Consider the following 9,745-nt stretch of genomic DNA (forward strand, 5'->3'; position numbering starts at 1 on the left):
GCAATACATTTTGTTTTACTATATTATATCACGGTCTGACTGTACTCTCATCATGCAACACGGTAGAAATTCTATATTAATTGAATATGTTCTCTCAATGTCGGTCTGGTTACACACAAGTAGGCGATGTACCAAAATGCTGAAATCACATTCGTGCACACAGCCAACCGAAAGACACCACTTATTCCTGGTGTTTTGTAGCGTTCCAGACGTTGTAGGAATAGTTTCATCACGCTTGTTTTCTGCTCTCAGTAAAATATGATTCCACCATCGACCACAGGGTGGCATACGACCCACAGATATGGAGGAGAAACAGTAGCCTAGTACATCATTAACAAAACACGGTCGTTGCTACAATGGGTGGTTTTTAATTAATTGTTTTATTTCACCAGGTAGGCTAGTTGGGAACAAGTTCTCATTTTCAAATTGCGACCTGGCCAAGAAAAAAACAAAGCAGTGCGACAAAAACAACAACACAGAGTTACACATAAACAAACATACAGTCAATAACACAATAGAAAGATCTATGTACAGTGACATGGCCATACTCGTATTTCTAATTGTATCTGTAAATTGGCAGGGTGATACTCGTGATAGGAGTGCGCCGAGGTGTGTGTTTGTTTGTGTGTGTGGGCAGCTCCATATGCAATCAATCAATCAATCAATCAGAATATGCATTAGCGTTTCATCTTTATCCCCTTGCCCTCTTGTGAGATATAATGCACATTGATAGCAAACGTCCTCGTCGTGTGGTTTGTATCATAGCAGCAGAAAGCAGCAATCTAAATGATAATCTATGATCAGACCAGAAACATGCGAGGTTTGTGTCGTGCATGAGAACAGCCATTATAGCCGTGGTATATTGGCCATATATCACACCCCTTGGGGTTAATTCGATAATTGGATTTAGAAAAAAAGAGCTGGAATACATTTCCTCTTATAATGTTGTTCCTCTTTGAATGCGATTTAACTGCTAAGAAAAACATTCAAAATAAAAGTCCTCGTCAAACTTCCCGTTCCATGGCTACTACTACTTCCGGGTCAGCTTCGCTCCATGCAATGACATTGTAACCAAATATTTACGAAATCAAACACGGGGAGTGTGTCTGTGCACGTTTTTTTGCTATTCATGCTATGAATTTGTACCAGACATTTACGAAATCTATACGGGGAGTGTGTCTGTGCCATTTGTTGATATACATGCTCTGAAATACAAAAGTTTGACCGACATAGTTTTACAATATGACACCAATGTCTACGGGATTCACAGATGAGCGACAGGGCGAAGCACAGGTGAGCTGCTCCAGTAACTAAGCTACTGTTCCCTAGTTACCCTCATCTGTCACTTGCAGTCATTTAACATGCTTACTGCTACTAGCAAGCTGGAGGCTAAACTAGTCAACGTTTTCAATGCACTCTAATTCTTGACAACAACAAAAAAAACACAAACCGTTTACTTCAATGGATATGTATTTATAAAATCAATCAAGGTTCGTTTTTGGGACAGCTAACGTGTGTGTGTGTGTGTGTGTGTGTGTGTGTGTGTGTGTGTGTGTGTGTGTGTGTGTGTGTGTGTGTGTGTGTGTGTGTGTGTGTGTGTGTGTGTGTGTGTGTGTGTGTGTGTGTGTGTGTGTGTGTGTGTATAGAGTCCTGTAGGAATGGATTATATCCCCACAGAAGATGAGAGGAGAGTCTTCAGAGAATGCAACCAGGAGAGTTTCTGGTACAGATGTAAGTTACCATGGCAACACAAGACTAACAAACTAGCAATAGATTTTACAGGAGTCTATATTTTTTTACAGGAGTCTGTGTTTTACAGGAGTCTATATTTTTTTACAGGAGTCTGTGTTTTACAGGAGTCTATATTTTTTTACAGGAGTCTGTGTTTTACAGGAGTCTATATTTTTTTACAGGAGTCGGGTTCATGCTCAATATATCATTCCTTCTATGTACAGGTATTGGTGCACACGTGATTCTAACCTGGTTTCTCCCCTCCCTTCCTACAGCTGTGCCCTTCTCAGTGGTCAGCATGCTTGTCACTCAAGGCCTCATCCATAAAGGTAGGCCCACCTCCCATTTCCATCATCACTATATCTTAGTGTATGATAGTGTATGATCTAGGAGAGCATCTCAATACTCTGATATAGAATAGTAGCTTCCGGTTAGAGATACCTTAAAGACAAGTGGCGTCCAAGATGATAGTGTAGGATAGTGTATGATCTAGGAGAGCATCTCAGTAGTCTGATATAGAATAGTAGCTTCCGGTTAGAGATACCTTAATGACACGTGGCGTCCAAGATGAAAGTGCAGAGGCGGCAGCCAAAAAGGATGGAGGTGTTTTCTTCAGAACACAGGAGAGTCTGTCTTGATGTCACTAGTCCAATTCATGGTGAAAAGGTGGGCTGCAAGATGAAAGTGCAGACGGCAGACAAAAGGATGGAGGTGTTTTCTTCAGAACACAGGAGAGTCAGTCTTGATGTCACCAGGGTTAAGACAGGAAGGAACACAGGTGTCTTTTGAGTGTCTGCAGCCCACCTGGTCAACACTTGCCTTTTCTACCATGAATTGGACTTGTGACATCAAGACTGACTCTCCTGTGTTCCTTCCTGTTTTAACCCTGATGACATCAAGACTGACTCCTGTGTTCCTTCTTAACCCTGGTGATGACTGACTCTCATGTGTTCCTTCCTGTCTTAACCCTGGTTAAGACCCTGGAAGGAACACAGGACTGACTCAGTGTTTTCCTGTCTTAACCCTGGTGACATCAAGACTGAGGAAGGAACACAGGACTGACTTCCTGTGTTCCTTCCTGTCTTAACCCTGGTTAAGACAGGAAGGAACACAGGACTGACTTCCTGTGTTCCTTCCTGTCTTAACCCATGGTGACATCAAGACTGACTCTCCTGGTTCCTTCCTGCAGATGTATCACACCTATACATCTTTTGTGTGTCTGCAGCCCACCTGGTCAAAGACACTCTCCTGTGTTCCTTCCTGTCTTAACCCTGGTGACATCAAGACTAACTCTCCTGTGTTCCTTCCTGTCTTAACCCTGGTGACATCAAGACTAACTCTCCTGTGTTCCTTCCTGTCTTAACCCTTGACATCAAGACTAACCTCCTGTGTTCCTTCCTGACCCTGGTCAAGACTGACTCTCCTGTGTTCCTTCCTGTCTTAACCCTGGTGACATCAAGACTGACTCTCCTGTGTTCCTTCCTGTCTTAACCCTGGACATGACACTCTCCTGTGTTCCTTCCTGTCTTAAGACATCAAGACTCTCCTGTGTTCCTTCCTGTCTTAACCCTGGTGACATAAAGACTGACTCTCCTGTGTTCCTTCCTGTCTTAACCCTGGTGACATCAAGACTGACTCTCCTGTGTTCCTTCCTGTCTTAACCCTGGTGACATCAAGACTGACTCTCCTGTGTTCCTTCCTGTCTTAACCCTGGTGACATCAAGACTGACTCTCCTGTGTTCCTTCCTGTCTTAACCCTGGTGACATAAAGACTGACTCTCCTGTGTTCCTTCCTGTGTTTTAGGAGCCCTGACGTTGTCGTCCAGGTTTGGATCTCTCCCTAAAGTGGCCTGTGAGTTCACTGAACACAGATGTTTGTGTATAACAAAAAGTGTGTGCGCATTGTTATTATGAGATTGTAATACAGGTGTGTGTCCCCAGTTGCGGGGCTGTGACCCAACGCACAGGCTACCTGGCAGGGAAGATGTCCTACATGAAACATTGTCAGGAGAAGTTCAAGAGGCTGGAGCACTCCCCTCTGGGAGAAGCACTGAGACAGAGGACCAGACCCAACGCACAGTCAGTAACACACACACATTCACTCACTCACTCACTCACACTGAGACAGAGGACCAGACCCAACGCACAGTCAGTAACACAACACTCACTCACTCACTCACTCACTCACTCACTCACTCACTCCTCTGGGAGAAGCACTGAGACAGAGGACCAGACCCAACGCACAGTCAGTAACACACACACATTCACTCACTCACTCCCCTCTGGGAGAAGCACTGAGACAGAGGACCAGACCCAACGCACAGTCAGTAACACACACTCACTCACTCACTCACTCACTCCCCTCTGGGAGAAGCACTGAGACAGAGGACCAGACCCAACGCACAGTCAGTAACACACACACATTCACTCACTCACTCACTCACTCCCCTCTGGGAGAAGCACTGAGACAGAGGACCAGACCCAACGCACAGTCAGTAACACAACACTCACTCACTCACTCACTCACTCCCCTCTCCCCTCTGGGAGAAGCACTGAGACAGAGGACCAGACCCAACGCACAGTCAGTAACACAACACTCACTCACTCACTCACTCACTCACTCCCCCCTCTGGGAGAAGCACTGAGACAGAGGACCAGACCCAACGCACAGTCAGTAACACAACACTCACTCACTCACTCCCCTCTGGGAGAAGCACTGAGACAGAGGACCAGACCCAACGCACAGTCAGTAACACAACACTCACTTCACTCACTCACTCACTCACTCCCCTCTGGGAGAAGCACTGAGACAGAGGACCAGACCCAACGCACAGTCAGTAACACACACACATTCACTCACACACTCACTCACTCACTCACTCTCCTCTTCTCTCTCAGGTCATCTCAGGGCCCCCAGTCAGAGATGAGTGACCCCGACCAGGTGACCTTTGACCCCATGTTCCAGGCCTCTGACCCCCAGAGCCAGGTACACACACACACACACACACACACACATTGAAATACTTTCTTTGAATCCACCCATCAAATGTACATAAAAAATGGATCCAAACATGTCAAAGTTCCCTGTATGCATGGCAACCAACAGTACAGGAAGCACCTCCTTCTCCAAACAGCGAGGCTGCCCACTACAGCTGAAACAGAGCAGTACCTAGCCAACTCCTCTGCCTGGTCCCCTTGTTCTCTCTGCCCCCCTGTTCTCTCTGCCCCCCTGTTCTCTCTGGCCCCCCTGTTCTCTATGGGTCACCCTGTTCTCTCTGCCCCCCCAGTGTTCTCTCTGGCCCCCCTGTTCTCTATGGCCCCTCCTGTTCTCTATGGGTCCCCCTGTTCTCTCTGGCCCCCGCCTGTTCTCCCATGCCCCCCTGTTCTCTCTGCCCCCCCCCCCTGTTCTCTCTGCCCCCCCTTCTCTCTGGCCCTCTCCACACAACAACTATATCTGGTATATTTTACACATAGGAAAAGACATCATCAAACCAGCTTCCTGTTACACAAGACTGTTAATGGATGTGGGGTGGCAGGTAGCCTGGTGTGTTGGACTAGTAACCGAAAGTCCAGTCTCAGTCTAGTGTTGTAGTAGCTGGGAGACAGAGTGGTCAACACAGTCTCAGTCTAGTGTTGTAGTAGCTGGGAGACAGAGTGGTCAACACAGTCTAGTGTTGTAGTAGCTGGGAGACAGAGTGGTCAACACAGTCTAGTGTTGTAGTAGCTGGGAGACAGAGTGGTCAACACAGTCTAGTGTTGTAGTAGCTGGGAGACAGAGTGGTCAACACAGTCTAGTGTTGTAGTAGCTGAGAGACAGAGTGGTCAACACAGTCTCAGTCTAGTGTTGTAGTAGCTGGGAGACAGAGTGGTCAACACAGTCTCAGTCTAGTGTTGTAGTAGCTGAGAGACAGAGTGGTCAACACAGTCTCAGTCTAGTGTTGTAGTAGCTGGGAGACAGAGTGGTCAACACAGTCTAGTGTTGTAGTAGCTGGGAGACAGAGTGGTCAACACAGTCTAGTGTTGTAGTAGCTGGGAGACAGAGTGGTCAACACAGTCTAGTGTTGTAGTAGCTGGGAGACAGAGTGGTCAACACAGTCTAGTGTTGTAGTAGCTGAGAGACAGAGTGGTCAACACAGTCTCAGTCTAGTGTTGTAGTAGCTGGGAGACAGAGTGGTCAACACAGTCTCAGTCTAGTGTTGTAGTAGCTGGGAGACAGAGTGGTCAACACAGTCACAGTCTAGTGTTGTAGTAGCTGGGAGACAGAGTGGTCAACACAGTCTAGTGTTGTAGTAGCTGGGAGACAGAGTGGTCAACACAGTCTAGTGTTGTAGTAGCTGGGAGACAGAGTGGTCAACACAGTCTAGTGTTGTAGTAGCTGGGAGACAGAGTGGTCAACACAGTCTAGTGTTGTAGTAGCTGGGAGACAGAGTGGTCAGCACAGTCTAGTGTTGTAGTAGCTGGGAGACAGAGTGGTCAACACAGTCTAGTGTTGTAGTAGCTGGGAGACAGAGTGGTCAACACAGTCTAGTGTTGTAGTAGCTGGGAGACAGAGTGGTCAACACAGTCTAGTGTTGTAGTAGCTGGGAGACAGAGTGGTCAACACAGTCTCAGTCTAGTGTTGTAGTAGCTGGGAGACAGAGTGGTCAACACAGTCTCAGTCTAGTGTTGTAGTAGCTGCAGCCGTCTGATACCGAGGAGTGTTGTTCTGGATGTACGATGAGCTGCTCCAACAACACTTGCAGTCTGACCACAACTGTATCCGAGGCCGTCACTGGCTCAGTGTTACACATCAGTCCGTGTCCAACCAGATCTCCAGTCATTCCAGGTCGCAATTGTAAATGAGAACTTGTTCTCAACTTGCCTACCTGGTTAAATAAAGGTGAAGTAAAATAAATGTAAAAAATTCCAACACCACGTGTTCCCGTTTTGATTGTGTCTGTGCCAGGTCCCACCCAACGCCAGAGACTATGGATACAGTGACGCCCCCACCGCGGCACAGACCAGCCGCACCGCTGCAGACGTAGACTACAACATGCCAGGTAACCGTGGCAGCAAGTAGTAACCTAACTACAGTTGTTAACCATGACAACCCTCCCAACGGTATCCTCCTAGTTAGAACTGCCTGATTTAACCTCAGTCTAACCCTCCCCCTCCACCTCTCCTTCTGCTGCTCAACATCTGACCTCTAACCTGTATTTCTTGAATGTCTGTCCCCTGCAGCCCAGGGTTGTTTTCACTAGGAACCGAGCCGGGAAGGGTGCAGGGTGAAGTTGGCCCTAGACACTGATCTTAGGTCAGTTGCATTTCCCCCCTCCACTAGTGGTTAAACTTACCATTGGGGTGGGGGGGGGTTGGGAGAGCTGATCCTAGATCTGCACCATAGACTTAGATAGATGACATAATTTGCATCTATCCCATTGTGGTGTCTGGGGGCACGAGTAGTCCATCTTCTACTATTGAAACAGAGTTGGTAAACCAACTGAAAGGGAGCATACTGCCCCCTGGAGGGTGTTGTCTGAACAGGAATAGAGTCTCAGTAGGTGATTTACTGCCCCCTGGAGGGTGTTGTCTGAACAGGAATAGAGTCTATGTAGGAGATTTACTGCCCCCTGGAGGGTGTTGTCTGAACAGGAATAGAGTCTCAGTAGGTGATTTACTGCCCCCTGGAGGGTGTTGTCTGAACAGGAATAGAGTCTCAGTAGGTGATTTACTGCCCCCTGGAGGGTGTTGTCTGAACAGGAATAGAGTCTCAGTAGGTGATTTACTGCCCCCTGGAGGGTGTTGTCTGAACAGGAATAGAGTCTCAGTAGGTGATTTACTGCCCCCTGGAGGGTGTTGTCTGAACAGGAATAGAGTCTCAGTAGGTGATTTACTGCCCCCTGGAGTTATGGAATGTTTTTTTCACAAGTCGATCATTCATTGGCTGATCCCTCCTAATGACCTGGATGGAATGGTGTTATCTTTCCTTTAACTCACCAATAGGAAGTCCCGCTCCGTTGACTACTTCAGAATGGTGGAAGTCCTTAATGACAATGTCCACGTTAAAACAGGTTATTTTCCAAGTAGATATCTATCTACACTGAACAACAAAATATATTTTTTAAATGCAACATGCAACAATTTCTGAGTTACTGTTCATATAAGGAAATCAGTCAATTGATATATATTCATTAGGCCCTAATCTATGGTTTTCACAGGACTGGGAATACAGATACCTTTTTTAAAAATATATATATTTTTAAAGTAGGGGTTTGGATCAGAAAACCACTCACTATCTGGTGTGACCACCATTTTAAAATCAAAATTTTATTTATATAGCCCATCGTACATCAGCTGATATCTCAAAGTGCTGTACAGAAACCCAGCATAAAACCCCAAATAGCAAGCAATGCAGGTGTAGAAGCACGGTGGCTAGGAAAAACTCCCTAGAAAGGCCTGGAACCTAGAAAGAAACTTAGAGAGGAACCAGGCTATGTGGGGTGGCCAGTCCTCTTCTGGCTGTGCCGGGTGGAGATTATAACAGAACATGGCCACCATTTGCCTCTTCAATGGCTGTGCAAAGTTGCTGGAAATTGGCATGAACTGCAACTCACTGTCGTACACGGGTCTTTCCAGAGCATTCTAAACATGCTCAATGTCTGGTGTACGCAGGTCATGGAACTGGGACACCAGACAGACATGTTCAGCTTCCAATAATTGTTTACAGATCTTTGTGCCATGGGGCAGTTCATTATCATGCTGAAACATGAGGTGATGGCGGTGGATGAATGGCACGACAATGGGCCTCAGGATCTCGTCACGGTATCTCTGTGCGTTCAGATTGCCATCCATAAAATGCAATTGTGCAAACTGGGATGGGCCGACCTGAATTTGTCAAATAAAAAGTGCTCGTGTTCTTTTTCCTGACCTGTCACCTCTGACCCCTGAAGCCCAGTCGTTCCAATATGACGAGGAGCCCAATCATGTACGAGGACTTCTAACCTTTACCCTCAAACCTCTGCCCCCTTCCAGCCCAGTCGTTCCTGGATGATGAGGAGCCCAGGAGGAAGCCCATCATGTACGAGGACCTAAGGAACAAGAACCGAGAAACCTATGAGGTCACGCTTACCCAGAAGGCTGAGACGCTGCTCAAACCAGAGTCTGACCGGCCAGGGAGGACCGCCCCCAAGAAGGACGGTGAGTCAGTGGTTGTGTCCCAAATGGCACCCTATTCCCTACGTAGTGCACTACTTTAGACCAGAGCCCTATGGCACCCTATTCCCTATATAATGCACTACTTTAGACCAGAGCCCTATGGCACCCTATTCCCTATATAATGCACTACTTTAGACCAGAGCCCTATGGCACCCTATTCCCTATATAGTGCACTACTTTAGACCAGAGCCCTATTCCCTATATAATGCACTACTTTAGACCAGAGCCCTATGGCACCCTATTCCCTATATAGTGCACTACTTTAGACCAGAGCCCTATGGCACCCGATCCCTTATATAGTGCACTACTTTAGACCAGAGCCCTAATGGTGTTAATCATCCCTTCATCGTCTCCTGTCTTTTAGCAGGGAAGAAGAACGTCTACGGAGACAGTTTGGAGAAGTGAGTCTCTCCATCTGTTATCACTGACAGTGCTGATTGGACTACAATACCCATAAACCCCTTCTGGTTGCTGCTATTATTTACGTCTCAATTTATGAATTTATGGGATAATCTCAATTGCATTTCCTTGATTCCTTGCGTCCTCTCTCTTTGGATGAAGCAGGGAAGAAGGGGTAAAGAGCATTGGGCCAGTAACAAAAAGGTTGTTGGTTCAAATCCCCGAACCAACTAGGTGAAGAAAAAAAAAAAATCAGTCTCCCTCTGGCTTTAACCACAATTGCTCAGATAAGCGTGATTGGACTAAATATTTTTTTTTTTTTTAAACCCCTTCTGGTTGCCCATTTTGTCTGTTTGATTCTGTCTTTTGAAAACATGTCAATAAACAATTTTTTGAATTTATTGTCTTTTTGTGTAATCTG

At 46.5% G+C, this 9,745-nt stretch overlaps 1 pseudogene across 1 annotated transcript; it reads left to right on the top strand.

Moving 5' to 3' along the window:
• Nucleotides 1-1,009: 1,009 nt before the first annotated feature.
• Nucleotides 1,010-9,469, top strand: LOC124029815 (annotated as a pseudogene). The gene is made up of 9 exons (XR_006837848.1): nucleotides 1,010-1,293; nucleotides 1,647-1,731; nucleotides 2,007-2,060; nucleotides 3,536-3,583; nucleotides 3,673-3,810; nucleotides 4,630-4,717; nucleotides 6,677-6,770; nucleotides 8,743-8,907; nucleotides 9,290-9,469. The product of XR_006837848.1 is annotated as an OCIA domain-containing protein 1-like (transcript).
• Nucleotides 9,470-9,745: the final 276 nt, after the last annotated feature.

The sequence above is a fragment of the Oncorhynchus gorbuscha genome, unplaced genomic scaffold (genome assembly GCF_021184085.1).
Source record: "Oncorhynchus gorbuscha isolate QuinsamMale2020 ecotype Even-year unplaced genomic scaffold, OgorEven_v1.0 Un_scaffold_7783, whole genome shotgun sequence".
Lineage (NCBI taxonomy): Eukaryota > Metazoa > Chordata > Actinopteri > Salmoniformes > Salmonidae > Oncorhynchus > Oncorhynchus gorbuscha.